Here is a 27,297-nt window from a genome sequence, read left to right on the forward strand (position 1 = left end):
TGTATACATTCATACACACACACACACACACATATATATATACACATATGTATATATGTATATGTATATGTATGTGTATATGCATACACATACACATACACATACATATACATACACACATTCACACACATATATATGTATATATGTATGACTTTAAGTGAAGATAATGTGTACTAGTTCCTAATGCAACAAAAACTGATCACGTTTTTTTGAATTAAAATTGCAAACAAGTTCTTACACATATGCATCAAGGCTTGTAATTAGGCCTGGATGGAAAGGTTGAGGCTTGGGAGCTTCATTTCCCTCCTTTTTACGCGTTTTCTTCTTCAAACCTGGTTTTTCAACTTCCTTGTCATCAAGTTTACACGTTATCAAGTGGGTATTTGTGAAATGCCACTAAAATTTCATGTCTTCTAAGATTTCTAACTATTGTTTTTATAGATTTGAACAACATGAACATATTATTTTTTAATTTATTTTACCAATGTCTCTAGAGTTCTTAAAGACATATGTGGACCATTTTTTAATAACTTTTTAACTAATTATCTAAATTTGACACAAATTATATATTATTGTTCTACACTTCATTCTTTACACCTTAAAAAAAAAATGACATGAATGAATAATTACTCAATTTTTAGGATGCATCCACTTTGAAAAATCATTAAAAAAACTCAAAAAAAAATTTACAAAAAAATACATAACTTCTTGTACTCACTCTTAACTATCTTTCTATCAAAGGGTTTTTCAAAATACCGAATGCAACTATAATTTTTTTGATGCACACACCAGACATTATGTTATGTTTTGCTAAAAAATCGGGAACACTTTTGTGTGCATGAAAGATTTTACCCCCTTAATATTATCCATTTTTGAAAAATAGGTGTTTGGAAACTAGATTTAGAGTACTACAATTCTTGTTGTTTTGGTATCTTCATAGTTTGAGTGGATAAGTCTCAAATTGCACCTCCAAGATCAAGTTTAATTGATTTTAGAAAAAAAATGGATACTTATTACCCCCTTTTTGTTCACCATCTTCATGCATTTACCCATTGTCTCATTATCATATACCTTTTGAGAGATACTAATTTTTTTATCTTGATAAATTACTTCTATAAAGTTTTAGACTCAAATTTGAAGCCTTTAGAAGCCTTTTAAAAGGTCAAAAAGTGGATAAAATTATCTTGAAATGATTTTGGTATATTAGATCTCTTTGTGAGATTTCCAACAATATATTATTCTAGCAAATCAAATTTCCAAGCCAAAAATTATGGATCTCAAAAGTTGAGCTACCAAAATTCAAATTTCAAATGAAAAAAAATCTTCCTAGGTAGTAAAATGAGTAGTTGGACCTTTGGGTGCCCAAAAGGAAGAGTTAAAATTATAGAACATTCTAAAATGGTTAAAGTTCATTGGTGTAGATAATGGCTATGAATTGTAGATTTTTCTTAGAGAGTTGATTTTCTTTGTAATGAGTTGAGTCCATGTGGTTGTAGTATTGTAATATCTAAATCTAAAATTATATTTTATTGAATAAATTGAAAGTGGGTTGCTTTCATTATTGCATTTTTTGTCTTTTAATGTGTTGTGTGTGTGTTGGGTGGAGTAAACCTTTTTCAAGTGGTATTAGAGATAGATTTTTGAGTGTGTAGGTAGAGAGACAAATGCGAGGTAATTTTCATCCACAATAGTATCCAAAGAAAAAATACATCTTCAATCATTAGGTGAATACCTTTCAGGTGCTTGTTTATGTCTTGTAGACCTTCAAACAAGCTGAGTTTGAGGTTCTTCCTCCTCTTCTAAAGATTTAGAGCTATATGATCTCTCCTCAACTTCTTGTCTATCTAGGGGTCTCGATTCAACTCTTTTAGGATTAGAAGGGAATTGAATCACATCTTTCTATTTAGTCTATTATGGCTGCAATATAACAGAAAGAGACTTAATTTCTCTAAAAATAACACTTCTACTATGTATTACCTTTTGCGAAAAATTATCCCAAAGCTTGTATCCTTTCACACCATAACTGTATCCAATGAAGTTACATTTTGCAACCTTGTTCTCCAACTTTGCTCGTTTCTCCTTTGGCACATGTGCATATGCTTTACAACCAAAAATTCTAAGATGTCTCAATGAAGGCTTGTGATCTGACCATGCTTCCATAGGTGTTTTATCAACAAGAGTTGATGTAGGAGACCTGTTAATCAACTAGCAAGCAGTGGAAACAAGTTTAGCCCAAAATTTTTGTTCTAGATTGACACCACTTAGCATACTCCTAGCCTTCTCCATCAACGCCTTGTTCATTCTTTCTGTAACTCCATTCCACTGTGGATAATATGGAGTTGAATTTTTTTTATCAATGCCACATTCTTTACAGAATCTATCAAAATCATTAGAGAAAAATTCACCGCCATTATCAGTCCTCAAACATTTAATTTTCTTTCCAGTCTGCAACTCAACCATTGCTTTAAATTATTTAAAATGACTGAAAACTTCAGATTTACTCTTTAGAAAGTATATAAATGTCCTTCTACTAAAATCATCAATAAATGAAACATAATATGTAGATTTTCCAATCGAAGGAACATCTACAAGACCAAACACATCATAATGAATAAGATCGAAAACACCACAAGATTTATGTGAACTCAAGTAAAAAATGAACAAGGTTTTATTTTCCATAAATACAATCCTCACAGAAATCAAAGTCAAGATTATAATCATTCAAACCTTCAACATTGTTTTTAATTTTTCAAGGTCCTTAGACCCTTTTCTCCAATAAGGCCAAGCCTTTGGTACCATAACATAGTCTTCTCTATAGGTAACTTTTCTTCAGAAGAAAGAGCACCCTTAGGTACCCAAAAGCCATGTCCATCTGCTAAAGGTGAAACTCTCAAATATTTTGACAAAGTATCCACTGATTTAGTTTTTACATAAGTGTTATTATAGTCAATAGTGTATGCCTCTAGCTTATACAAAGTTTCAAACCTGACACATCTAGCAATCACCATAGCACCGTTAATCATCTTGCATCCTGCATAAAAAAAGAGTATCTGCACACTTGGATCTATTAGTTTGCTCAAGGATAATAAATTTTGTTTTAATTCAGGGATATGCAATGCATCACTAATCCTTTTTATTCTACCATCAGGAAACCTGATTCTAACTTTACCTCAGTCAACAATATCTAAATGTGAATCATCACCCAAGTACACCTTACCTAAGTCAATTAACCATGCATCATTACTTGCATGAGTATCCAAAATTGCAATGAATGCATCACCATCTTCCTTCTTGAACTCAAAATCAGAATAAGACTTCTTGTTTTTCTTCTTCTTTTCTTCTTTGCAGTCCTTACGGATGTGACCTGAATTACCACAATTCCAGCAAATGACTTTAGACTTTCCAGGAGATTTCAATTTGCCTCTGGATTTGGAATTATTGCGCTTCTCATTCTTCTTTCCTTTTTCCTTAGGACTTCCACGAACACTTAGGGATTCATTTGAGCTGATGGATACCTTCCTCCACATCTCCTCACCAAGTAGGACACCCACCACATCTTCAGGATTCAAAACAACAGAAGTACTACTGATAGCCACAACAAGAGAATCCCATGAATCGGACAAAGAACAAAGAAAGATTTGGAATTTCTCTTCTTCGTCCATCTTAACACCAACATATACCAATTGAGCCACCAACATATACCAATTAATTCTTGTTTACCGATACATTGTTTTGGGTTGCAAAGTTATAAATAAGTTTAAATATTCAATTAACCAGTTAGATACTGATTCACCCCCCCTCTCAGTGTCTTTAGGACTGTCATTGAATCTAACAATTGGTATCAGAGCCTGGTCCTCTATTTGCAAAAGCCTAACAACTTGAGGAAGATTTTGAAACGAGTAGAGATGGAGAACTTAAGAAAATATTTGGAAGGAGCTCTTGAAGATTTTGATGTAGAAAAATTGAAGAATATCAAACTTCAAGATGATCTGAGGACTGCTAAGGAATTCATTAAAGGAATTCAGGAGAACTTGGTTATAACACAAAATAAGAGAAAGGAACTTCATGAACAAATACAGAATGATGATAATGAAAAGAAAACTCTTAGAGACATTACAAATAAGTTGAGACAAGAAAACACTAATATGAGGAATTAAATACAAGATATGGCTATGAGGTTATGTAAGGATATTGAAGACAAAAAGAAGAATGAAGAAGACTTGACTAGGAGACTTAATGATGGAGGTAATGAAAATATAAGACTCAAACATAAAATTGATATGCTAAAGACAAATTTGATTCACATGCAACATGATAAAGATGAGCTTGTGAGACAAGTTGGAATTCTTGAAAATGAGTTGATCACCGCAAATGAACACAAAGACAAATTCAAGAAAAGTTGAGAAAGACTTGATGACATGCTAAAAAGACAAAAACTTGATGGAAATACAATTGGACTTGGATTTGAACATGGAGTAAGTTCCTAGACTGCAAAAAATCAAGATCACAGTAAACCGGTAAGACAACCTAACACTTATAAATTCAATGGGAAATGTTTCAATTGCAACAAATATGGTCATAGAGAAAATCAGTGCAGATTTAGAAATAATTAGAATACAAACTTACCCACCGATGAATGTTCCAAATGCAATAAAGTTGGTCACAATTCAGAAAATTGCAGAATGAATGTAAAATGCTATGTTTGTGGTAGATTTGGGCATTTATCTAATTAATGCAGAACACAAACTGGTCAAGGATATGGAAAAGCTATTTAGAGGAATAATGTAACTTGTTATGCATGTAACAAGATTGGACATATTGCAAAATTTTGTAGAAGAAAGACTATACCGGAAAACAATAAAGGATCTAGTGTGAAGGGAAACGAAAAGGTAAATGAAAGAAAGCAAGAATTTTCAAAACAATGATTAAGAAGGCAGATCAAAAAGTTGATAAAACTATCTCTGCATCGGTAGAATAGAGTAACCCCCACCGGTAGGAGATTCTTTATCTAACTAAGGAATAATCCTTAGGGGGTATTGCAACAAACTGAAAATCATGCATTTTACCCTTGGTTGATGGGAAGAAGACACATTTCTTCTTTACCGATAGATACGTTAAGTTTTCACTTAACTGACAAGCATTTAATATAGTTTTAAAGAACATTTTTGGCTATAAAGCATCAAAAAACCCTCATTTCAACTCACCAAGCATTCAAACAATCAAAGCACAAAATTGAGAAAGGGCATTCTAAGGCAAAGCAGCAAAGTGATTTTCAGACATTCAGAGAATTTCAAGTGAAGAGGTATTTATCAAAATGCCAACTTCATCTTCTGTTTCTGAGTTTATTGAAAAACCTATTATTGTTAAAAACATCAAATGCCTTAGACTCGTGTTTAATATTATTCCAAGATTGCAAAGCAGGATGATTCTGTCGGAGCTTTTTTGAAAATTCTGAAGGGTGTCGCATTTGCAAAAGATCCTAGAATCTACATCCATTGCAACATAGAAGACCTAGGGATTGAGGATTTAAAGAAAATGTTTAATGAGGTTATTATCGATGAACAAGGTGTGATTAAACTTGAACATAATATTGTGGAAGACTTAGATTTTGTAGAAATACTGAACATTCCCGAATTTCCAAAAGAAGTTGTAAGACTTGTATTGAGCAGAGTCCATGGAGAGTTCATGTGGTTAGAGTCAGTTTGCAAGATAACCAAGGAAGCAATTAAGGCAATCACTGGTTTACCCTCAACTGGTAGAAAACCTGAAAAAACCAATAAAATACCTAATAAGAGTGTGACAAGCTTAACTGGAGCCACATCTGATAGCAGGTCACTTAGAGTCAATGATGTTAAGGATAGAAATGTGAGATATGTTAGTATGATACTTGGATATAGAGAAACACATGCCAATAGACTGAATTTGATTTCTAGCCTTTGTATTTATAGTGCATATGAGATGGTGAACAATAATGCTAAGATAGATGTTTTTGAATGGCTTAAAGATGAACTAATTGACAATTTGAAGAATATTAAGGGAGATAAGAAAGGTACTTTTCATTTTGGGAACCTACTAGTATGCTAATGCTATACTTTACCAACCATATACCCGACATAGGCCACAAAGATTTTGGTTATGACAACCTAGTAGGAAAATAGATACAGGAAGCTTTCACTGGTATGGGCACTGACTGTGATAAGAACATTGCAGATTACTTCAAAACATTTCAAACCAAGATGAGAGAAAGAGAGAGATTACCACAGAGCATAGTTGATAAATATGACAAGCAAATCTATTTTGTTATTAAAAGAGGTGAGACTTGGATGGAAGCAGTAAGCCCTAGAACTATTTAGGTTACTAAGATGGGTTATGAGGTAGACCTACCTGTTCTGGAAACATATGCAAAAGCTCTACTTGATGCACCTAGGGAGCCATCTGAAGGAATATTTGGTAATGCAGAAACTATTGCAAGTAATGTATCTATGCAGAAAGAAAGGAAGAAAAGAGACAAGTTTATCAGAGATGCCTCTAAGAAGGCTAGTGAAATTAAAGAAGATGTCATGAATATCAATGGTATATCAGCTAGTGAGCTTAAATGACTACAACCGAAAGCACATGTTTCACCGGTTGTGACATCTTCTGATACTGACAATGGCAAGGCTGCTGAGTTTAAGAGAGTGGAAAGGAAAAGGAAAACCCCACTGGTACCTTCTCCTCCTCCTAAGAAAACTAGGACACTAAGGAAGAAGCAATAGGCAGTTAGGGAACCGCAAAAGAAGATTACACCAAAGAAGCTTACACCAGTTACCCCTACACTGGATGATCTACTGAATGAAATAACTCAAGAAGGTAATCTGGTAAATGTAAGCAAATTGTATAATTCTTTTAAGGATTCTGACAAAGAAACTATTGAAGAAAGCACTATTTTACATTTGGATATTTACAAGAAAGTTTTGATAGAAGTAATTAATGATTTACCTAATGATTTATACATGAGATTGGAAGCTAAAAGGCTATCTATGATGGAACTGGATAAGAAATTGAAAGTTAAAGAACTTTTGGTTGTACATCCAGTAAACTCTAAGGAAGAGATAGATGAGCTTATATCTGAAGCTAACCAGTCAATATTTGTCAGTGGGCACCAACAAGTAATCCTAATGGTTGTAAGGGTTAAGGAAATTGCAGATGAGACTGTAGACAACTGGGACATATTTTTTGTTGAGAAGGAAAAGAAAGAGGAAAGAAACAGACCTAAAATGGACAAGACATTAAAGGTATATCAGAAAGACAAGGGAAAAGGTAAAATTGGTGGTGTTCCTACTATAAAGATTATAGATAATCTTCCATCGCCACCTCAGGATACCCCTCCGGTACATAGCTAATCCACCAGATATGGTTACTGAAGGTATAACTCATGATGATACTAACCTGGAGTTTGAGATACTTTTCACAATGAATGTAGATACACAAGATATAAACATTGTTGTAGATAAGGAACAAACAGCTGACATTGAAAATGTAAAGGTCTCTGAGAAACTTGCACACACTGTAGACTCTCAGGAGACTGAGAAACTGACACAAACTATTGATTCTTAGAACACTAAGATGCCAACTTAAGCTGAGCAACCGGAGACTGAGAAACCTACAGAGGTTAAGACAACTAACACAGGGCAACCAGAATTAGAGAAATCGACAGTTGTACAGACTAAGAAACAATCTGAGGCAGAGGTTCATGTTGAATCTGGGAAACTGGCAGTTGTAGAGGTGCTTAATCAAACTGAGAAACCATCAAAGGTAGAGGTACATACATAGACAGATCCACCAGAAGAAAATGTAAGTAAAGAGCAACAATTTTTTGGCAATAAGGAACAAATAATAAAGGTAATTGGAGAATCTAGCACATCAGCAGGAGAATTCAGACCGACTAACATCACAAATGTTATTTTGGATTATATCAAGAGGATAACAGATTGCAATGCCTTAGCATTTAAGGCTATTGATAACACTTTACCTATCCTGAAAATGATTGTACCAACTTGTAAGATAGATCACATTAATGATTCTTTAGGTAAATTGGATACATTGTCCAAATTTATTGCTGAAAATGTTTAACTCTGGAAAAGGTGAATGAGAATACCATTAAGGAGAGAGTTGACAAAGAGAAAAATACATTCTTTGAGAACACTATAAAGAAATGTACCGATCACTTGGACACACTTTTACTGGAACTTAATTCTATAATTTTGGAGTATAAGGAGCTATATAGAGAAGCATGTAAACCTCACTATTTGACAAAGGACAATGATGAGGAGGTTAAAAAGACACAAAAAGAGATTGTTCACATAGCAAACAACATGATAGGTTCATCTGAACTTCTCTCAGTTTTTGAGCAGGAAATGGCAGTTTTTGAGGAGAAGTTGGAGAAACTTGAGAAAGAGAAGGCAAGGCTAAGGCTGAAGGCCCGGGAACTAAAGAATAAACTTAGTCCAAGGTTAGATACTCTGATTACTCTAAGAGTTGAACTAGCTAAGGCAACAATTCCTAGAGAGTGATCACCAAAGAAACAAATGCACTATCTCACCAATATGATCCAACAGACTGAGGCAACTCTAACTGACAGCAACAAAGTTATGTAGAGTTTGAACCTAGTCTTGGTGGACATTTTTCAGATTGTAACCAACCGGTTACAGGTGATGAGGTAGCATTTTTGCATTTTTGATTCTTTTTTACATCCTTTGTCATTGATGTCAAAGGGGGAGTAGTAGTATAGAGAAAAATAAGGAGTAGAGTGGAGATAAAAATGCATGTACAGAGGAGATCACTTTCTCAGGGGGAGCACATCTTTTTGGATTTCAGTTTTGGGATAACAGTTTTGATTTTTCTCATGAGTGTTACCATCAATGCCAAAGGGGGAGATTGTTGGCATTCTACACTCTAATGATAATAGTTGATGTTGTCATTGATGGAAACCAACTCGCAACCAACCCGCATCATAGATATCATACATCGATAGGCACCGACATCTAGTTTATACTAGAAATGAAGTATACTGGCACTTAGGCCGACATGGGATAAAGTTTTGTTTATATGAATTGTTTTGTAAATGTAATTAACTATTTGTAAGATGACTTGGTATATTGTATAGACTCATATATGTATGAGATCCCATTGGTCATTTTGTTGAGGTAGTAATGGTAGAATGTAATTATTATATGAGGTGATATAGTGGATAGTGAAGGTTTTGGTAAAGGTATCTAACTAAGCTTAAACCGGTACTGAACTAGGCATTAGAGATGCTATTTTGAGCAGTACATTGTATTGGATTTAATTATACATATTGTAGTCAGTGAGACTCTTTTGAGCAGTGCGCTCCAGGCAGTTGGCCTTCCTGTATGTGCAAGCCCTTATTATAAGTAGTATTTATTCATTGGCCGATGAGTAAATATTGTGGTTCACAAATCCCACCGAGGTTTTTCCCACACTGGGTTTCCTCATTAAAATATCTTGTGTTATGGTGTGTTTCTATGTTGTCTTTGTTATTTGTGTTTACTGCATTAATTCTTGTTTACCGGTATAGTGTTTTGGGTTGCAAAGTTATAAATAAGTTTAAATATTCAATTAACCAGTTAGACACTGATTCACCCCCCCTCTCAGTGTCTTTGGGACTGTCATTGAATCTAACAAAGGCTAGTTTCATGGAGTAGTAAAAAGAAGAGTTGTACTTCACAATCTACTACTGAAGCTAAGTATGTAGTAGGTTATATGAATTGCACACAAGCTATGTGGATGAGACACATTTTTGAAGGTTTGAGGTGATGAATACTAAGAGAGGGGGGGGTGAATTAGTATGCCAAAAATCACTGCACTAAAACACTTAAACAGTATGAAGATAAACTAGTAAAATAGTTTAACAGACAGATCGGTTATCAAACATGCAAACCAAAATGCAAATAAAGCATTCACCCACAAAAGCAATACAACCATAACACAAGATATTTGACGTGGAAACCCAAGTGGGAAAAACAACGGTGAGATGGAACTCACAAGTCACTATCTACAGAATAGAAACCAGACCGGTTAAGGTCTTACAATGTTCTTCACCAGAACAGATCCTGTTAGGAATCTCAATCTCTGTCAGGAGATAAGTCCGTTTAAAGACTACCTTGCTAGAGGATTTTAGATTCACAGATGTGAACCACCTTGTTAGAGGATTTTACAAAAGGATTTTGGGCCTACCTGGTTAAGGGCTACAAACTTGTCAAAGATGTGAGTAATCAACAAGTGTTTGATCTATCTAATAGCACAGACTACTTGGTTAGATCCAGTATAGCTCACAGCTAATGCATTCTAGCATTACTTCAGTCTTCTTTGTCTCTCACTTAGTTACAACTTGATCTTCTCAGATAAGATCGCTCTTACAACAACTCATCAACCACCTTAAACCCTAGCACAAGCAAAAACCCTTTCAGCAACAACCTAAAACCCTAAACATGATGTCCTTTTAAAGGAGTTCTGATTTCATGTCGGTCCAATAGGATTACACTTCAATTTCCTAGGTTCAATGAATCTAGACATACTCAGTAACATGACACAAGAAGCACCGCCAGTGTGTCGGCATCGTCAAACAATCAGTGGATTGGTAACTCATCACAAAGTATTACCGGTTCATACAAAATACCGGTTGCCGATTTGACAAAAATGAAGACTGGTAAGAATGTGTTATGCTGTGTTGCTCCCTCGTACCGCTTGAGATCTACAAACGGGTTGACATGCCGCTTCAGACCAGGAAACACATTCTGCAAAATCACCAATAGTCTAAAGACTAGAATACAACATACCAGTTGGAACAGATACTGGTTGAGCTTTAGCTCATACATATAAAGGGAATCTCAATGCAAGTGTGTGTCCATCAATGACAATCACAACATAAACATAAGAAATGCCAACAATCTCCCCCTTTGGCATTGATGGCAACACTTAGGAAAATAAAATTTTGACATCTAAGTGTTTTACAACAAAAACATGCCATTAACAAAATTGCTCCCTCTAAGCATATACACTATCCCTTAATCAATACAATGTATAGAAATTTTGCATACAGAGCATAAACATTGAGATATCAGAGCATATAGTATATATCAAAGCATATAGCAAAATTTTAAAACCAGATACTTCTCCCTATACTTCTCCAAAATAGAGTACTTCTCCCCCTTTGCCAACAATGACAAAGTACCGGTGAACAACCCTGTTTCCATTTGATATTAAAATAATTAAAGTTTATGATAACAAGGAATAATACTTGTCAAAAACCGATTTATAGTCCTGCAAAAGTTGTTTCATTGATAGAGACCAGGACTCAAGTAGGGAGGTGGCCACTTCTTTCTCTGTTTGCATCTGGGAGACCTGTTCTTCCATGGCATCAACTGTGCTCATTTCCTATGTAACTGTCAAGGCATCTAGGTTCAGATTACACTTCTAAAGAATTTGCAGATGTGGAAGTAAAACTAGTTGTAGCTCCTGCAAATCTCTAGACCGTGTACTGATCTCTTGCTCCATTTTGGCTGACTGGATCTGAAATCGGTGAACGGTTTGCCCATAAGTTGCAAAGGAATCATAAGGTGACTTAAATGTGCTTAAGTAAGACTGTAAGTTTGTTTGAAGCTTTTTCTTCTGGGCTAGCACATCATCGTAGAATAGATGGGGTTGACAAATTTTGCTTAGTAGCAGATTTCCCTCATCCAAAGCATCCCTTATATCCTTTTGGTCTTTCAGCAGTTCAGACCGGAGTTCATTCAACTTCTTCACCAGAGCAATGTTAAGAGCCTTTTGATGCTCTTTCTTGACATGTGCCTCAGTTACTTCTTCCAGGCTCTGCACCTGATCATCCACTACTGTACATAGTATCTTAAGTTGTGCTAGTGATGATTCAGTATTGGGAAGATTGGTACCGGGGATCAAACCGGTAAGGGTGTCTACAACCGTTTGAATTATATCTTGCTCCTTTTTCCTTCAAATGATTTCAAGGCGCTCTTGAGAAACCTTGATGCTTTGCATTAGCTTTGATTCACTTGCAGAGTGGAGATCGATAGGACTAGAGATATCAATCGGTTTGGCTTGACTCCCAGTTGCCTTCGGAGTCTCCATCTATGTGCTCTTCACTGCTTCCATTGCCTTGTCCGCTTTGCTTTTCTCCGCTACCTTTTCCTCTTCTTACTTCTTCTTTTTCTCTGCTTCCTTCTTCTTTTCTTGTTCCTTGTCTTCCTCTTCTTTCTTTTTCCTCTCAGCTTCCTTCCTCTTATCCTCTTCTTTCTCTTCCTCTTCCTTCTTCTTCTTTTCTTCTTCCTTCCACTTTTCCTTTTCTTTATCTTCCTCTTCCTTCTTCTTCTTTTCCTCTTTCCACTTTTTCTCATCTTCATCCCTCTTCTTCTTCTCTTCCTATTCCTTAGCCGCTTCCTGTCTATCCTCGGCTTGCTCACTACCCTGTTCGGCCTGTTACACTTGTCCTGTTCCCTCAAAAGGTATGTCCTGAGTGATATCTTCTACATCTAGGGCATCGACATGAATAGTATAGATTGGTTCTTCAACTAGGTTTCCTTCTTCATCAAAAACTTCATCCAGTTTGGATATAACCGATTCTTTTTCCGCTTGCAGGTTGGCCATACGTGCTTTGTGAGAATGGATAGCATGATTCATATGCTGATGAGTGTCTTTTTCAACATCATCAATTCTTCCCTCTAACAGCCAGAGTCTTCTTCTCCTTGTGAAGAAGAGTCCTTTATTTTGGTCCAAAACATCAAATAATTCTGACTTTGAGAGGTCAAGAAAGTATTGTGCAAAGACTTTCTCCCTAATCTCCTATTCTTTTTCTATGGCAATGCGCCATTTATTATCTAATGCCTTATATAAGGAATCTGGTGTCTGAGATTTAATCTCTGATGGCGACCGGCCATTCTTACACAAATAAATAATAATCTCCTGTAGTACTTCTTTTTTCTCCTCATCACTAAAATCATCATAATAATCTACTAAGTCATGAAGTAATGTTCTCCTAATGTTCTTTATTGTTCTTTGACAATGTGTCAAAGGTTTATATGAGGAGATATCAATATTTACCAATGCAGACGTTGTCGGTTCATTCTTCTTCATCTTCTTCGTCTGTCTAGCCTTCTTTGGCATCTCCTCAGACTCAGTCTCTTCAGAGTCTAGTTCATTTGACTTAGTCTTCCTTTTTCTTTCAAAGACTTTTGCCGGTGCCACTTCTGGTTTCTTCTTTGTAGGTGACCACTTGGTCACTCTTGGAGTTGCAGTAGTAGTCAGTGTCGATGCTATAGGTACTGCCTTTGCCTTCTTTGCTGCTAGTTCTTTTCCTTTCTTAACAAAGGGTTCCTCGACTGGTGCAATCCTTTCTAGATAGGTTCCGGTCCTCTTTGCCTTAGGATCAAGAGGTGAGGCAATAAGGGTTGAGGCATACCCTTCCAGCATATCATACATCACCTCATAGCCCATTGGCTCCACTTCTTCCATTCTAGGCTCAGCAGCCTCCATTAGGCATTTGTCCACCTAGATGGTGAAACAGATGTCATCTTCATATTTCTTGACGATGTCACCTGATATCCTCATCCTTTGACTCATTTTCCATCTGAACTTGTCAAAATACTTGTTCAACACATCAGGGTAACCGGTTCCAATTTCTTGAATGCTTTCCTTGATCTGCTTGGTTACCGGTTGGTCAGGAGACCACTAGACATCTCCTACTCCAGGAAAGTAGCCTTGGAAATAGAAGAACAACCCAACCAATAGTTGTCCAAAGTTAAATCTCAGTGCATTATCTTGTTTGATCGACTTCAGATTAGACAGGAGTTTCCTCTGCATACCGATGCACAGATCAAATGATGCATCCTCTTTAATCATCCGGTAAGTAGCATTTACCACTGTAGCAGATACAGAGTTAATTCTATTGGAAGAGAATGTTTTGTACCCTATCACCATGCAGGCATACTTAACAAGATCATCCTTGATGGAGTTGACCGTCATGCCTCATGAATCGCTCACTAAACTGGTGAGCTTTGACATTTCCATTTTTCTTATTGTCCTTAGGGCTGGCACTTCCCCTGTGTTGCAGAAACTGGTGACTGCATGAATTTCCTGTGGCGTGATATCATGCATCCTCTCCAGGTACATCTTGTCACCATGGACTCTACTCAAAATGATCCTAATATGATCTTCTGTAAAGTCTTCCAGAAAGTATACAACATTATGGAGTTTCTTCTTCTCTAAGATACTATATTTCGGTTTCATTTTCTTGTCCTTTCCACAAAACAGACCTAGTTGGGAGTGGATGGCTAGAGACCCTAGGTCTTCTATCTTGCAATCAATATAGTCAAAAATTCCCTCTTCTACTATCACTCCAACCAGAACTTGTGATAGGGCATTATACTTTGACTTCCTTTGAATGAAACTTTCAGACTCAATGGATGTACTAGAACTGGTATGAGATGCGGAAGCCATTGTAGAATATTTTAAGAACTTGAAAAATACCTTTAAAATGCAAATTTAGGGCTTTCTGATTCTCCTTCACTCCACACTCTATTGGTTGCTGAATCACCACTTTGTGTTCTCCACTTGACCGTTTGCAATTTGAATTTGAATCTCCTTCGCGATTTGTCAATTTCTTGAAATCTCAGCTCAAATCGCCTTTTCTTCGCTCAAAAACAGATAGTGAGAAATGATTTAAAAAATGTTTTTATACATGTCTCTCACCTACCGCCATTAATGCTCCTCTATTACAGCGTAAACCCTAATTTGCCTTTTTACCATTTTCAGTCTTCTATCAAGTGACAGGTATCATATACCGGTTAAGGTCTTTTACCGGTGTAAACCAGGGGTTCAAAAACATTTCATCATTTTCTCCCCCTAAGCCTTTTGAAGCTTAGTTTGCCGGTTCTGATATTTTCACACTAGGTGCAGAAATCGGTTCCTCTTCCAACATTGTTGGTTTGTTCCTCTAGGTTTTGTTCATGTCTGCTTGAACTGTTTCAACATCAATTTCTCCTTCTGGAGTGACCGGTATATCATCAGATATACTCTTTCTGCTTTTGTAGAATCTTGCAATGTGACCTGGTTTGTTGCAGTGATAGCAAACCAATCTAGGTGCTCTCCAAGGTCCATTGTTCATGTTTTCATTCTTCCTTCTACATGTTGCAATAGTGTGACCATGACCATGACAGATCATACAATTTTCTCTCCATCTGGTTGCCGCTTGATGGCCACCGCTTCTTGGCTGATGATTGAAGACATTAAACCGGTTGTGGTTCCGATTCACAAAAGGTTCAGGACCAATTCCTTGGGTCCTTTGAGGATATCTTCCAGTGTTATTCATCACAGACCTGCATTCAAATGCTCTATGCCCAAACTTGTTGCATGCATAACAATTACCATTGAACTTATTGGATCTAGGTACATTGTTAATAAAGTAAGGAAAATTATTGGAGGCTTTGCTCCTACATACATTGGCAGTGTGTCCTTCTTTAAGACAATTAAAGAAAATAGGTTTGAATTTTTGCTTACCTTTTCCTTTGAATGTCGGTTGCTTCTTTGATGCTTCAACATTTGTTCCTAAGGATTCTCCTTCCTCATGTCCAGAGAAACCAAGTCCATTGGTATTCTTTACTAGTCTAGCTGACTCAAGCTTTTGCTCTAGCTTAACAGTACTTTTGCTGAACTTAGAAAGTATTTCCTTTGACTCAGAGAGTTCTTTGGAAATAGTAGTATTTGTCTCCATTAGGCTTGCATTTTTAGAGATGGCTATGTTCAATTCATCTTGTACTCCTTTTTCCATTCTCCTCTCATGAAGGCGAGCAGTCAGTGCACTAATCTCTTGTTTCAACTTGGAGATCTCATGATCTCTGTCCTTCAGCAGATCTTCAGCTTTCCTCCAGTTTTCAAGATCTTGACTAAACCAAATAGTCAGTCCTTCCAACTCCTTTCTTAGATTGGAGTTTGAATCATTCAGCTTATTTATTTCTACTATCATGGCTTCCATATCTACTTCATCTGCAAAACTATTTTTAGATAGCTCCATCAGCTTTTCTGCATGTTCTCTCCATTTTGCTTGAGATGCCTTGTATTTGACCATAAGATCATCATAGGCTTGCTCAGACTGAGTGAGCCATTGAGTAAGTTCCCTCAAGGTGTATTCCTCCATATCTCTTGCCAAGTGGTTAAACTTATAGAAAGGTAGGCTCTGATACCAATTGATGAATACTAAGAGGGGGGGTGAATTAGTATGCCAAAAATCACTGCACTAAAACACTTAAATAGTCTGAAGATAAACCAACAAAACAGTTTAACAGACAGACCAATTATCACACATGCAAAACAAAATGCAAATAAAGCATTCACCCACAAAAGCAATACAACCATAACACAAGATATTTGACGTGGAAACCCAAGTGGGAAAAACCACGGTGAGATGGAACTCACAAGTCACTATCCACAGAATAGAAACTAGACCGGTTAAGGTCTTACAATGTTCTTCACTAGAATAGATCCTGTTAGGAATCTCAATCTCTGTTAGGAGATAAGTCCATTTAAAGACTACCTTGCTAGAGGATTTTAGATTCACAGAGGTGAACCACCTTGTTAGAGGATTTTACAAAAGGCTTTTGGGCCTACCCAGTTAAGGGCTACAGACTTGTCAAAGATGTGAGTAATCAACAAGTGTTTGATCTATCTAATAGCACAGACTGCTTGGTTAGATCAAGTATAGCTCATAGCTAATGCATTCCAGCATTACTTCAGTCTTCTATGTCTCTCACTCAGTTACAACTTGATCTTCTCAGATAAGATCGCTCTTACAACAACTCATCAACCACCTTAAACCCTAGCACAAACAAAAGCCCTTTCAACAACAACCTAAAACCCTAGACATGATGTCCTTTTAAAGGAGTTATGATTTCATGTCGGTCCAATAGGATTACATTTCAATTTCCTAGGTTCAATGAATCTCGACATACTTAGTAACACGACACAAGAAGCACCGCCAGTGTGTCGTTACCATCAAACAATCGGTGGATTGGTAACTCATCACAAAATGTCGGTTGGTAACTCATCACAGAGTATTACCGGTTCATAAAAAATACCAGTTGCCGGTTTGACAAAAATGAAGACTGGTAAGAATGTGTTATGCCGCTTTGCTCCCTCATACCGCTTGAGATCTATGAACCGCTTAGGGTCGACATGCCGCTTCAGACTGGGAAACACATTCTGCAAAATCACCAATAGTCTAAAGACTAGAATACAACATACCGGTTGGAACAGATACTGGTTGAGCTCTAGCTCATACATATAAAGGGAATCTCAATGCAAGTGTGTGTCCATCAATGACAATCACAACATAAACATAAAAAATGCCAACATGAAGATGGAAATCTCAGAACCAATAAAGATTTTGTGTGACAATACAAGTGCAATAAACATTTCAAAAAATCATGTTTTGCACGCAAGGACTAAGGACATAGGTTTACCGATTCAACATACAAACTTAACACACCGGTTTACAATATCTTCCACAAAGCTCTTATTACCGGTTACTAGCCAATATCAAAAACAATAATATCAGCAATAACATGAATACCATTACCAGTTCAATTGACATCAATGACAACATATCATTAATGCAATCTCTATGCAAAATGCCAACATATCTCATGCACCTCATATATAGGAGATACAATACAAGAAACCATCAAACGGTATTACAAAAGCATGGGATAAAACCACCCAATAAAGTAGAGTCAGCCTTATCTCCAATCTAGATGATTTATGACAATTCAAAAAACATATCAACATGTGTTCCTCCCTTTTACAACTTGTGAATCATTACAACATGTGTTCCTCAAGAGTCCAAAATTCCAGAGGATAACTTGTGAATCATGTGTCTGATTGATGAATCATTTGATGCATCAGAAATCTTGCAAAATGATCTATCATTCCATAACCTTTTGTTAGACACAATGTACCACTGAGAGAGGGGTGAATCAATGGTTCTCAAACTTTTCCCTTTAACTATCCATTGTGAGTATACTGGTTAACAAATCTAACAGAATGCAGACTTACTGGTTAGATGAGGGACTAACACAAATGCACTCACACATAAATGGGACATCACATAACACCAACATATATGAGGAAAACCCAAGATGGGAAAAACCTCAGTGAGAAATGCTGCTGGAGACTACTGCTCCAATCCAGCCTCACAATGAAACTCTGATTACAATGTTTAGGGCACCAACCCAAGGAGCTAAAACCCCTAAAAAAGGGAACCAATCCAAGGAGCACCATCCCCCTATTTAGGAAACCAACCCAAGGATCTACAACCCCTGCACCGAGATCCAACTTAGTGATAACAAAAACATATTTTATACCAAAGTTATCTTCTTGTTACAAATGGATTGTAACTCTTATGCAAATCTCTCTACTAGATCTTCTATCCAGTTCTCTCTCACACCCTCTTAATGCTGCAACCTTACTCTCTTTTGTACCTACACGGGTTCAATCTCTTCTTCTTCTTTGTCAGTTCTCTTTTTGTCGGTCTGGTCTCTATTAGTTAACTCCTTTGCGAGACTCAATTGTTGACTGTCGGTTGCCTCATTGTTGCCGGTTGAACCCTTCAACCCGATTCTCCATCACACTAAGTCTCTCCTTTGATTCTTGTTGAGAACTTGACTGATTTCTTCTCTCCTACAACAACAACACTCTATCATTTAGCAGCCCAAACAATATCTTTGACTTGCATACTTATAGCTAGATTTTCCCACCAAGATGTGAGTTTGAACATTGACATGGTTAGGGTTTCCGCCATGCACTGAATCTTTACCTGATCTAATCTCTGATCATCATGACATATCAAATTGAATCTGATATCATGTCCTTGATTGATGTTCAACACTCAATCAATGAGCATCACCCATATGTCTACCCTGTGAAACATGTCTTCTCTCTTTAGCCGATTGTAGCATGTTTTTTGGCCTTTTGTCTGATCAATCACATGAGTGATGCAGTTTCCTTCACCCTCTTTAATCTGCAAGATTAGTCTTTATTGGATCTCTATTGTTTCCTTCATCTCGAGCCGCAATCCTCTGCTTTTCTTCCTCAAGCCTCGTAGTCCTAATAAATGTTGGACCAGTCGCTAACAAACTCACCAACACATCACGTCGACCTGTGCATGCATTTCACTTCACCTCCACATGGCCTCTTTGTTGGCATTAACCTTTTCTAAGTCTTCTATGTCGGTCTAGAGAAGATCACCAACCAACCGCACAATCGGGTTCATCTACCGGTTCACAAAAATTGTCGGTAATACCCTAACTAGTCTACCTTCAACCTTGCACTCTACTTCTCTTCTAGTGGAGCACCAATACCTGTCAACACATTTGCCAACTTACCTCATGCACATCATCAACAGTTAGGAGCCTTCTATATCTTCACTTTGATAGCATTACCAGTGGACACTTACCGGTAAACACCTTGATGACACCATGTCATCAACCTTCAACTGCCTCCATCTGTCTGCATCTGTGGTAATACTTTTCTTCACCACTGGACCAGTTCTCCTATCAATTAGTTTCTCAAAGTGACAACCATATCCTTCAATCTCTGTACCGACAATTCATTATTGTCTACCCAGCTGATCCAGTGCATATCCCTAATCTCATGGACCTAAGGCAGCTAAGTGTTTCACAGGTCATTCGGTGTGAGCCTTCAATCACCTACCTTTAACCTTTTGTCTTATCTTAGAGGACTATGATGCATTCCATGCATAATAGGAGATAAGCTCCATTTACCACTGGTAGTGGATCCTTGTCATCTACATCTTGCAATACACTCATGTGGCTTCCCTATTTGTGCTACATATCTTGAAACATGCACATGTGATCTAGTGTGGGAACATTCACTGTCATTCATCTCTTCACATGGTGACTACATCTTCATCTAATGGGAGTCATGTTGTTCTACATCCATACAACATACCAATGACATGTACATTCTTCTCCTCCTGTGTTGATGTGATTTAGGTAACATTCCACCTCTTCATCACAAACAATAGCTCAAGCACCTCGCTCATCCTTCTTGTACATTAGGTAACTACTTACTGTCAACACAACTCTTACCATTTGACATCCTTTCCTTACCAGTGATAGACAGTACCGGTAACCTATCCATTTCATTCACACAAGTCAAACACTAACTTGTGTATCAGTGACTCTAGTGGTCATTCCTTTGAATGACATTCTCTTCTTTTCCAGTGACCTGCAATACTAGTTGACATCAATGACTGCATATCAACAATAATCCCATACCGGTTGTCCTTCTATACCGGTTGACATCAATGACAACACAATGCCAACAATCTCCCCCTTTGGCATTGATGTCAGCACATGTAGTATCTGATATACTATAGAATCCTTCTCCCCCTTTGACTACAATGGCAAAGGGCATTGTCAGGGTCTCTCACCTCCTTGTATTTACCGGTCAGTATCAAATATTTTACTCCCCTTTTTCTCTTTACCAGATGCATCTCTTGTGTTGATACCAATTGGTACAAATTCTCAAGTTACAACACTTGAGATGGAGAACTCAACCTTCAACTGACATCAATTGAGCATGCAAAACTGATACTAATTATGAAAGCCCTCAATTAGTAGAAGGGTGTGTCAGTGAAAACTACTTACTTGTCGGTCAGACTGCATCACCTCCTGTTTGATCCCAAATTTCTTTAGAATCAAGTGTGATTGTACTATGAATACAACCAACCAAATGAAACATAGATACCCTTAACCATGAAATTCTCCTGGGTATTCCTACAGCCATTTCCATCATCTGTAGTTTAGGTAGTCAGTACACTTACAGGTTCAAGCATGTTGACTCTACTTCATAAGCACTGGAACTCCCCCTGAGCCATACATATCAGGTCCTCATTGTCGGTTAGGTCCAATATCGGGGTCATCTTTTCTTTTAAACCGATTGAGCTATGCATATGTGATCATTTGATGATCTTTCAGCTCCATTACATTTTCCACAACCTATGACATGATCCTGGATGTACACAATGGCATACAATGTCATCATCATGCCATAAATTAAATCGGTTAGCCCAAAAACATGCATGCCTGCATGATCAACAATCGGACCAACATATGTCATTCAGGTCTTCATCAACACCACCTAAGACATAAACTTCCCATTCCTTGTTACCAGGGCTAATGAAATGATCTCGAACCTCATTGTCTTACATAACCTGCAAGTACCCATCAATATTCATACCGGTAACATCCTACACATACCAGTTTCCTGTACTGGTCCATCATCACTACTGGAGCACCTTCCTGTAACTCATGTCATTTTGTGTCACTTATGCATCTAATTCCAATTGTTAATCTCCATCTACTGACACATGCAGTAGTGATATAACTTTGATCTATAGGTGTGTATCCAAGGTAGCCTCTACACACACTTTTCTTCTCATATCCATCCTTCATATTGGCAAAAACTTGTTCTTTCATGTGTCCTCTTCCACTGTGGGGGCAAAAGATAAGTTCAGTGTACTACTCCCCCTAAGATTTTGCATCTCCTTTAAGCCTTAGGAGATATCACCTATGCATGCAATGCACAGTGTTGGTCCATGGTTGCATCTTCATGCTTCTTCCTCCATACTTGCTTGGTCACATCCTTCTTCCCATTTTTCATTCTTGGCAGAAGTTTTTACCTTCTTCTGTTGATGGGTCCTTTCATTTCCATAATCTGTTGCATAACCGAAAGTAGTGCTATAGTAGCACACAACATCCATTCCAACCTCATGATTGGGGAACCTCTTAACATATCGATTTGACCATCTTCTTCTGGTCATGTTGTTGTGACTAGCAATCGAAACTAGTGGACCTCTTGATCCTATAGGGACATTTCTCCTTTGGTTCCAAGCAGGCCTCTAACTTTCGTATGCTCTGTATCCACTTTTATGTTGAGTATAGCTACTATATTGGCTTCCATATGACTGCAAGTCCTTCTTCCTGCATTCATAACTTCTATGGCCAATTCCATTATAGTTATAACAAACATTGTTTGCATAATCGGGAGAGGGGATATGCATGTATCTACTCCTTGATACATTTTTCTCATATGCATGATAACTATGAGATCCTATATTATTCCTTCGAGATCCCTTTCTACATTCTTCTTCCCTATGGCCATGACCATTACATGTAAAGCAATAACTAGAGAAGCAAGGTTTATAACTTACAAACTTATTATGCCATGCATGAGGAGATCTTATCGGTCTGGCATCTCCATTTCTCCTTCTCCAAGGATGGATCCTAGGTTGTCCATCCTTTGCATTTCCTCCATCCGATCCTTTCATCTTCCACACTTATCTTGACATGTGGGTGATAGCATTTCTTTGTCTTCTACCAGTAGGAGGTCCTCTTTGTTGTCTTCTCATGTTCCTGCATCTGGTCAAGTTGTCTTCTCCCATCTTCCCTTTATCTTTTGGATCTCCATTGTTCCTCCTTTTTACAACACCAGTCTTCATCCTTGTCTTCATGTCTTCACCGATTGTGGTTAGATCAACCTTCTTTCAGGGAACATTTCTAACTATGAAGGTCTGGCCTTTATTCTCTCCATTTGAGGAGACAAACAGAATGTCATTGTGGGGTACATTCTTGCTGGTGGATCATTCATCGACACCACTTCCTAATCCTTTAGTGTCCTTGGCATGCTTTTTCTTTTTCAACATTTTGTCCAAGGTATCATTGCTACCATCAAACTGGATTCTTACCTTGAGCTCATCCTGACACTTCTCAAGGAAATTTTAGAGAATCTCCATTTCTCCAAGCAGCTGTTGATATTCTTTATCTTTTACTTCTAGCTCATATGCTATATCTTTACACCGACATTCCTTGGTGTCTTCTTCTTGAGTCTTCAACTCTAAGATACATTTCTCAGATTCTTCAAGGCATTTGATCAACTGGTTCTGCTCCACAAATGTATTATTCTTGAATAACATGTATTCATTTCTAATTCTACTAAGTTCTTCAAGTCCATTTACAAGCTCACCTTCAAGATCAACTTCTACTTCATCTTCTTCTTCTCCTTCACTATCACTGTCAAACACATCATGTCGGTGGGAGTGATCTACATGATCATTCTCAGATGTGTGTCTCTCATCTTCTGATTCATGAGCCATGAAGAGATGGGTTCCTTCTTCATCATTGTTGTGGCTGCTAGTAGACCTACCTTCATCATCTGTAGATACATGAGATGCATTTCTCATCCTATCTTCATAAACCAGTTCTGCAGTGGTAGGCTCATTTTCATAGAGCTTCTTTAGTCTATCCCATAAGCTTTTTTCTGATCTGCATCTATCCACCTGTGAGAAGATACCATCTGGTAACCCACAAAGTATATCCTTCATTGTTGGTTCATTGCACTGATTTCTTCTTTTTGCATCAGAATCGGTAGGAAGACTAACTTTACTAGGGCAGCCATTTACAATAGACATCCACACATCAAACCCTAGGGAAGACAAGTAGACTTCCATTCTGCAAAACCAAATGGAATAGTTTGAACCATCAAATACCTAAACACGAATTGACACTAAATAGACCATTGTGTCCTTAAGCCAGAATCTACCCAAGCTAGATAAATCTTATCAACTGGGAACCTAGTGCTCTGATACCAATTGTTAGACACAATGTACCACTAAGAGGGGGGTGAATCAATGGTTCTCAAAATTTTCCCTTTAACTATCCTATGTGAGTATACCAGTTAATATATCTAACTGAATACAAACTTATTGAATAGATGAGGGACTAACACAAATTCACTCACACATAAAAGGGACATCACATAACACCAGCATATACGAGGAAAACCCAAGATGGGAAAAACCTTGATGAGAAATGCTGCTGAAGACTACTTTTGTAACTCTTTTACAAATCTCTCTACCAGATCTTCTATCCACTTCACTATCAGTTCTCTCTCTCACCCTCTTATTGCTGCAACCTTACTCTTTGTTGCACCTACACTAGTTCAGTCTCTTCTTCTTCTTCTTTGGTTCTCTCTCTTCCAGTCTGGTCTCTATCAGTTCATTCCTCTGCCAGACTTAATGGCTAATTGCTGGTTGCCTCACAGTTGCCAGTTGAACCCTTCAACCTCATTCTCCCTCACACTCAGTCTCTCCTTTGATTCTTGTTGATCACTTGACTGATTTCCTTTCTCCTCTAGTAGCAACACTCTATCATTCAGTAGTCTAAACAATATCTTTGACTCGTATACTTGTAGCCAAATTTTCCTGCCAAGATGTGAGTTTGAACATTAGCATGGTTAGGGTTTCTTCCATGCACTGAGTCTTCACCTAATCTGATCTTTGATCATCATGACATATCAAATCTATTCTAATATCATGTCCTTGATCAATGTTCAACACTCAATCAATGAGCATCGCCCATCTCTCTACCCTATGAAACATGTCTTCTCTCTTTAGCCGACTGTAGCATGTTTTTCGGCCTTTTGTCTGATCGATCACATGAGTGATGCAGTTTCCTTCACCCTCTTCGATCTGCAAGATCGGTCTTTATCGGATCTCTATTGTTTCCTTCATCTTGAGCTATAATCCTCTTCTTTTCTTCATCGAGCCTTGCAGTCATCATAAATATTGGACCAGTCACCAATGACCTCACCGAAACATCACACCAACCTGTGCATGCATGCCACTTCACCTCCACGTGGCCCCTTTTTTTTCATTCACCTTTTGTAAGTCTTCTATGTTGATCTAGACAAGATCACCAACCAACCACACTACCGAGTTCATCTACCGATTCACAGACCCAATCGGTTATACCCTAACCTGTTTGCCTTCAACCTTGCACTCTGCTTCTCTTCTAGTGGAGCACCAAAACCGGTCGGCACATTTGCCAACTTACCTCATGCACATCATCAATAGTTGGGATCCTTATGTATCTACACTTTGATAGCATTACCGGTGGACATACTTACCGGTAAACACCTTGATGACACCATGTCATCAACCTTCAACTGCCTCCATCTGTCTGCATCTGTGGTAACACTTTTCTCCACCATTAGATCGGTTCTCCTATCAATTGGTTTGCGAAAGTGACAACCATATCCTTCAATCTCTATATTGACAACTCATCATTGTCTACTCGGTTGATCCAATGCATATCCCCAATATCATGCACCTAAGGCAACTTAGTGTTTCACAGTTTATTCGGTGTGAGAGTTCAATCACTTGCCTTTAACCTTTTGTCTTATCTCAGAGGACTATGATTCATTCCATGCATTATAGGAGATAAGCTCCACTTATCGGTGGTAGTGGATCCTTGACATCTACATCTTGCAATGCACTCATGTGGCTTCCCTATTTGTGCAGCATATCTTCAAATAGGCACATGTGATCTGGTGTGGGCACATTCAATGTCAGTCTTCTCTTCACATGGTGACTACGTCTTCATCCAGTGGGAGTCCTGCTAATCTACATCCACAGATCATACTGGTGACCTATACATTCTTCTCCTCTTGTGTTGATATGATTTAGGTAACATTCTACCTCTTCATCACAAACAATATCTCAAGCACCTCGCTCATCCTACTTGTACATTGGTCATAAGCTTGTCGATTGGCAACTACTTACTATCAACACAACTATTACCAGTTGACATCCTTTCCTTATCAGTGATAGAAAATATTAGTAACCTGTCCATTTCATTCACACAAGTCAAACACTAACTTGTGTATCAGTGACTCCAGTGGTTGTTCCTCTGAATGACATTCTCTTCTTTTCTAGTGACCCACAATACTAGTTGACATTAATGACTACATATCAACAATACTCCCATACCGCTTGTCCTTCTATACCGGTTGACATCAATGACAACACAATGCCAACACCTTCTATTATGTTTATGCTAACTTTTCAAGGTGTTTCAGAGCCTCTAAACTCCTCAAAATTAATTTTAAACCTTTCATCGCACCCTTCAAAAATGAAAACTTTAATATCTTTAAAACTAGATATGATCTTGCGACAAAAATTTACCGGCATGCTTATCTAGCCAATCAGAAGCTTTGGGGAGAATTTTTCACCATTTAATGCTCAAATGAAAACTTACTATAAATAGTAGCCTCATTTAAATGCAAGGTTGAGACACCATTTCCCCAACATTCTCCCACTTGTTGAACACCTTTCAAGAGAAAAGGTCATATCAACACAATAGATTAATTGCTAGGGGCCATTAGACCCATAGACTCTGAAAACCATATGAATTTCTCTGTGCTTATAGCCTTAGTTAAAGAATCTACAATATTCATTAGGAGTTTTACCTTAACCAGCTTCACCCTACCATCCTCGACCATATCTCTAACAAAATGATACTAAACATCAATGTGTTTGGTTCAGGCATGACATGTCAGGTTCTTAGCTAGGTGGATCACACTCTGATTGTCAGTACACCTTGTTTCATTCCAATATCTGAACATAATCTTTTAAGCCAAATGGCTTCTTTACAAGCATGAGTAGCTGCCATATACTCTACTTCTATAGTGGGAAAAGCAACCACAACCTATCATTAACTCATCCAACTAATTGCACCACCAAATAAAGTAAATACATAAGCACTGGTGGATCTTTTTCTATCAATATCACCTACCTATTCTGAATCCACATAACCATGAATATTAAGGGAAATGATGTCTCCAACCAAATTGCCATGATAACACAAAGAATACTTTCAGGCACCATTCAAATATCTAAAGACTCTTTTGACTGCATTCCAATGAACTCTACTAGGATTAGACATATATCTGGAAAGAACTCCCACTGCTTGGGAAATGTCTAGTCTAGTACATACCACAACATACAACAAACTTCCAACTGCACTTTGATAAGGCACTCTGCTCATGTCTTCCATCTGTGATGAAGATGTAGGACAATCTAAAATAGATATTTTTGTTCCAAATGTAAAGGGAACACATAATTGTCTACAATCTTGCATGTTGAACCTCTGTAACAATGAATTCAAATACTTACTCTAGCCTAGCCATAGCTTTATGTTCACTCTATCTCTTCTAATTTCCATCCCAAGAATGTGTTTCACTGTACCAAGGTCTTTCATTTCAATTTTAGTACCAAGTTGAGACTTTAGTTCTAAACTCATACCTTTCCCTTTACTAATGAACAACATATTATCAACAAATAATGCAATGCACAGGAAATGATCACCATCAGAT

The sequence above is a fragment of the Cryptomeria japonica genome, chromosome 8 (genome assembly GCF_030272615.1).
Source record: "Cryptomeria japonica chromosome 8, Sugi_1.0, whole genome shotgun sequence".
Lineage (NCBI taxonomy): Eukaryota > Viridiplantae > Streptophyta > Pinopsida > Cupressales > Cupressaceae > Cryptomeria > Cryptomeria japonica.